Consider the following 6083-nt stretch of genomic DNA (forward strand, 5'->3'; position numbering starts at 1 on the left):
AATGTTTATACCACGGTTCTTCCAAAAACCGTGGGAAATACTTATATACCACGGCGGAAATTTCTTTGGTCATTGGTTTACTAGTATATGGCACAGTTACATGAAAACCGTGGGATAAGTTAGGCCATATACCATGGTTAGTTTTTTTTTCAACTGAGAGTACTTCACATCCCCACTACCTTAAACATAAACAGTGGTATATAAATTTTCCACTTTCTACCGTGGTTTATGACTTTATGCCAAATAGTCAAATACGTGAAAAAAAATACACAATACGAAACTCATTCAAATTGGATTCCCCACTACACCAAAAGGGTAATTTTGTAACGCTCTCATTTTTCAACTGTAACGTTTTTTTAACCGTGACACAATTATTGACGTTTATAAAGCGTTAGCATGTACTTTATATGTTACTTAAATTTTAGATAATTATCGGAATTAATTTGTCATGGTTGACTAACACATGGATAAAATAAAATAAAAAAGAAAAAAAACTGAAAAATAAGAAACAGTATAAAACCAATCCCGCACTCCTCTCTCTCACTTTCAAAGGAGGGAAGTGGTTGGCTCAAACCAGTAATTCTTCATCTAAAACGAAGGTAAGTTTTTTTCTTTCTTCTTTTGTTAGTTCTTACTTTCCTTCTTCTTCTTCAATTTTTCTTCTCACTACACTAGAATTGCTGAAAAACGACACTAGCTTAGGACTGTCGTGACCGTCCTTAATTTAGGACTGCAAAAACCGTCGTATATGGCATAAGTTCGTCGTATATTGACCTAACCAAAAATAACCTAAAATAGGGGACGGATTTTGGTGTAGTAAATACATGACGGTAAAGGTAGTTCTGGAACTCGTCGCTCAGGTGGTGGGCTAGCTTTTCATTCTCGTTCTCACTGCCTTTTCACTGTTGCGCTCATTTTTTTTTTCCATTCTCGCGCTCATTATTTTCACTAACACAGCCCAGAGACACGAGTGGAAAGTGAGAGAGAAACACTAAAAAAACAAAGGTGACTTCAAACAAACAGTTCAGAGCTTCTGAAAGGAACACAAGGAGCACAAAGCAAGAGCTAGTGAGCTTCAGTGAAATTGTTAGCGCTCTCTCTCTCTCTTCAAAACATAAAATTTAATTAGTTAATGATATTAAAGCTTCAAGTTTGTGTATTTTTGTTTGTTAAATTGATGTATTGTTCACTAAACTGAAATGGGTATCTGAATCTTGGATCAAATCAAAGTTCCTTCTCCAAATTGAGGTAAAGTTCTTTCCTTTTTTCAGTCTTTTTCATTTCTTATTGGATTGCAAACGGGGAAGAAAGAGGATTGCAAACGGTTTTCAGATCTCGGTTACAAAGAGAAAGCTGGAGGATGAGAAAAGGGTAAGAACTATCTAGTCGATTGCCTTCACATCAACCAATTGAACCAGGTCAGTTATTCTTATCTTTATCTTCTTCAAATTCGAAGCATGGCTTGTGATTTATGGTAGTTTGAAAGCTCAGACCTGTGATTTTATAGATTGTGTAGAATCCTAGCCAAAGCCTTAGGCTTCAAGCTTCTAGCTTTGGAAGTTACTGATGCTTCTCTTTTACTCAATCACTCACTAAAATTTTTTGGGGATTTCTGAACGAGCTTGGTTTGCAGGTAATTCTTTTTACCCATTTTGCCTTTGATTGGTTTTGATGCTTTTGGATACTCGACTTTTCGCCTCTTTTATTATATTTGCTAAAATGGTATATTTCTGTGAAATCCATTGGGAATTCTATGTTTCACAAGTTCCTGAACTTTGTTGAAGGGTTTGATTTTTTTTTTTTTTTTTTTTATCGGTTTTTCTTTATTTTTTGGGGTACTGGTGCTGCACTCCCAATGGGTTAACGGCGTAATGATGTGTCTGCGGTATGCCTGTGTCTATGTTGCACTCCCAATGCTTTTGTTTATTTCAAAGCTGTGTGTATACTGGCAGTGATCAATTTTAGCATGATGGTTAACATTATCAATAGTATTTCCCTCCCTTTGTTTGATGTTGGTATTCTTCTGATTTTGCAATTAGCATTATATTGGTGGTTGTAGTTAATCGTAGTAGTGTCCTTTGAGTACAATTCTCACATCTTGAAAGTTGCTCGGAGCCACTATGTGCTTAACAAATCCTTAACAGGTTGCTTCACTTTAATGACATTCAATATAACTGGTCAACTACTGTGTGTGTGAGCATCTTGAACCAAGCAATAGCTGGTCTACTCCAAGTGACGAAGTACCATCATAAATTCTTTTATTACCTCTCACGAAGACTACCGGGGGAGGATAAGAAGATAATAAAAATAAAGGGGTATCCACTGTTTTCCTCTTTCATTTTCCTATTTTTTATTTTTCCTTGGACTGAATTTAATGGGTATGAATTGTTTTCACTTAGTTTTGTTCTAAAGTAGATTACCTTAAATAATGAAAGCATGTTACATTGATCTATTAATTCCGTTGGCCCCTGACTTATTACTGTTTTATTTTTTCTATGCACTCACTTGTGCCCATTATAGCAATACTGTGAGCATGGTTACCCATACTTGATGTAGCTTCACTATGTACGTTGGAAATGGAAGAGGTTGTATTGGAATGTGGAGGGAATGGTCGGTAGACAAGACAAGAGACATTAACACTTTTTGAAATTAGGCCTAGAGTTAAGTGCACTCATATTCCTTGATTTTATTTTGATATGGTTCCTCATTAATCTAGAAAATTAGATTTGATTGTTCTTGTTTGTTAGCTACACTAAGTTCTAATTTGCTTAGGCATTTGCATAAGTCGTATGATCTCTATCAATTTTTGGATACATGGTATTAATTTAACCAACTCTAGCTCATCTGCAAAACTGAGTAGCTAGTTTACTCTGCCTATTTTTGCCAATCCTGTTCTTAATTATTATCACGCAGTTTGGGAGGAAAGTTTTATGTTCTAGTGCTCAGCAAGACATAGATTTACTTAAGTCATCAATAGGCCATAAGGGTCCATGGTTCTCGCTATTGGTTTTTGCGTTTGGGTTTTATGTTGTTGCTGATTTTTTGGTTGATTTGCAAGTTCTTGGAAAGCTTTAAATTTTCTGTTGGATCTCATTTTCATCTCTTAATCAAACAAAACATGTTCCAAAGTGGTTCATTGGAGGAGCTTAAGCCGCTAAAAGTAGAACTTTGTTCACTTGGCCGAAGATCGACTTCAAATACAGTGCTTCATTGTCCTCCATCCTTTTAGGATTATACTTTTTTTTTTATCTCTTTTTAATTTGGGGTTAATGTTGAGTTTCATTCAGTTGGTGGTTCTTTGCCTATTTGGGTTCTGATTTAGGTGTCTAAGTGTCTTTTTAAGGTTCATTACCTATTGTTTTCCAATTCTTAATTCGTTAAAATGTTAAGGTTTATACAAATCGACTATAGTTATTTGGAGGTGCTCAAATTTGTTTGGTAATGAAAGTTTAAAAGCAACTGTTATTTTCTTAGTGGTCACTAATTACATAGGTCGGCATTTTCAAGACTTGGGAATTCCCGAATGTGCCAAAGATCAGATCTTTGGTCTGATTAACATATGGTTGCATTGGAGTTCGTGGGGGTTTTTTTTAAGTGACAAAAAATATGTGATTTGATTGTGTTCATCACACTGCTAGGGGGCTGTTGATGCATGCGATGATCATGATTTGTTGATTAAAAATAGTGTAGTTTTCATAGAAAGTAACACATGCGTGTTTACACATCATTCTTGTTGATGTCGGTATATAGTATAAACAAGCTCCACTCCTATCACTTACAAGCTGGATGGTTCTAGATAATGCATAAGAGTTCTATACCAGATAAATATACTGACCATATGTATATATAGTATATCTCAAATTGAATATACACTTCCATTTCTATATTCAGAAAAGTTGACACGAGTCTTGGAAGCTGAACGTGACTCCCCTAGAGAATTTCAGCCACTACCATTTTATTACATTCAAATATGAAAGCTTCTATTTGATCAGTATGTAGTTCAAGCTGAACCTCATATGTTTGCAGTATTGCTTCTCTGATGCATTTATCCTTCTTTTCTTTTTGGACAACAATGCTTTTGATGACATCCCAGATGTATATATATATGGTGAGTCACATGACTGTTTATGCCCAGTTTCTTTATGCATTTGGATTTTTCCGACTGTTCTCTTTAATGTTCGATTTTCTTAAAGGTAAGATCTCTGATCGAGGACATAAGGGATGTGAGGTTTCATAAAGTTGAGACCGGCTTCCAGAAAATCTCTGCTCGAACGCATGCAGTCAAGGTATATTCATTTTTTACCCGTGTGAATTCAATGCTTTCAATGACTGCGAAGTGGGTAGAGTTGGTACTTACCTTGTAGGGTTTATGTTAGCTGCTTGACACTTAAATGTTGTAATCTATATATACTGAAAACATTACTTCTAGTCATTTGATTAAAACAAAGAAGGCCCCAGTTATACTTTTGAACATATATTCCACTTTTAGTAGCCAGTTTGCACATGTTAGAAATTGGAAGGGATTAAGGTCATAGAATTCAACTGTTCCCACCTTGGTATATTTGGTCAAAGCTAAAATAAGTTTGGTTAAATTACGATGATCACAGAAAATCAGAAATATAGAAATTATTATTTGATGGGATGGTTACATAGCCTTTAAGATTACCATAAAAGTGATCCACTAATTGGACTCGTTATATATAGGAGTTTTCCTCCTACCTAAACGGTGCATGCATGCATGCTCCTAATATCTTTGTGGTGGTAAGGGATCTATTTGAATGAAACCGGCCAATAGTATTGTAGGTTTGCTGAATTTCGGAATTTAGTCATGGCCAAAGTAAGTGTTTTCATATTTTTTTTCTTTCACTTCGTCAAGTATTGACTCATGGCTGGTGTAGTTATTTTTTATTTATTTTTTAATTTTTTCCAATAGGTGGTGTAGTTGTAGTTAAGTTTTGCTGTCATTCATTGAGAATTACTCAAGTTCGATTGCTCTACCTCATTGTAAGCTTGTAGCACTTTACACTACCATTTGACATGTGTTATCTTTAAACATGTATACATCACATTAGGTCTCAAGCCAATAATCTTAAATGTTGTTGGTAATCTACTGAAGATTTTAAAAGAAGGCGGCATTCAATCACTTATATTCCTAAACTAGCTTTTTGGTCTATGTTGTGCGAGTACATGTTCTTTATTTTATGTTCTATTAAGGTTGGTAGTTGAAATTCATCAGTCAAGAATGTGGAAGTTCTTATCGGTTTCTCTCTTGCAGGTGATTCAAGATAAGGGATATGTCAGCCATGTAACTTAACTAGAACTGAAGGAGACATACACGCAAGATGAACTTGACGGTGTTCGACTCGATATTATTCAGTTCATCCAGGAAAATGGGGTGTTTCAAATGGGTTTAATGAGGATGAGTTTTAGCTATGTTCGACCCCTCCAAATTTAATTTATGAGTCTTACCTTTTTAATTTATGAAAAGGAATTTGAAGTTTGTTTTCTTAGTGCACTCAAAAAATTAATGAAAGTTTTTTTTTTTATTATTATCATCTTTTTTTTGCAATGTTTGATAGTTTATTGTACATTTTGGAATTTGTTGGGAAGATGGAAATGTTGTATGTAGGCAGGCTGTGTAAATTTTGTTATGCAGGTTCGGTTTTTAAGTGGAAGACTGTTACTAGCATTATTATTAATATATATATATACACCACAGTTTGGCATAAACCGTAGTGTTTAGTATAACTATATACCATGGTATTATAACACATACACTAATATAAACCACAGTTTCAATAGCTTATATGCCACGGTTCTGTTGACAACCATGGTATATAATGGGCATACAAACCACGGTTCTTTGAAAAACCGTGGTATCCGTTAAACATATATACCACAGTTTTACTATTATTATATACCACACCACCTATTGTCACGGTTGTATAACAGTGGTAAATATATTTATACCACACTTAAAAACAGTGGTATAAGTGTCATTCTGTAGTAGTGGGTATATTAAAAGCGCAGACATCTTCTAGCTGTGGTGGTGGTTGTTCATAGGCAAGAGGACAATAATGATT

At 34.9% G+C, this 6083-nt stretch overlaps 1 long non-coding RNA gene across 4 annotated transcripts; it reads left to right on the forward strand.

Moving 5' to 3' along the window:
- Positions 1 to 720: 720 nt before the first annotated feature.
- Positions 721 to 3203, forward strand: LOC147504350 (uncharacterized). 4 transcript variants are annotated; one of them, XR_015220389.1, is made up of 5 exons: positions 721 to 1086; positions 1231 to 1418; positions 1508 to 1633; positions 2145 to 2315; positions 2521 to 2883. It is a non-coding gene; the product is annotated as an uncharacterized LOC147504350 (long non-coding RNA). The 4 variants fall into 4 exon arrangements; XR_015220387.1 differs by lacking the exons at positions 2145 to 2315; positions 2521 to 2883 and adding an exon at positions 3130 to 3203 and having other exon boundaries at positions 732 to 1086; XR_015220388.1 differs by lacking the exon at positions 2145 to 2315 and having other exon boundaries at positions 733 to 1086.
- The last annotated feature ends 2880 nt before the right edge of the window (positions 3204 to 6083 follow it).

Source organism: Coptis chinensis, chromosome 4, assembly GCF_015680905.1.
Source record: "Coptis chinensis isolate HL-2020 chromosome 4, ASM1568090v1, whole genome shotgun sequence".
NCBI lineage: Eukaryota > Viridiplantae > Streptophyta > Magnoliopsida > Ranunculales > Ranunculaceae > Coptis > Coptis chinensis.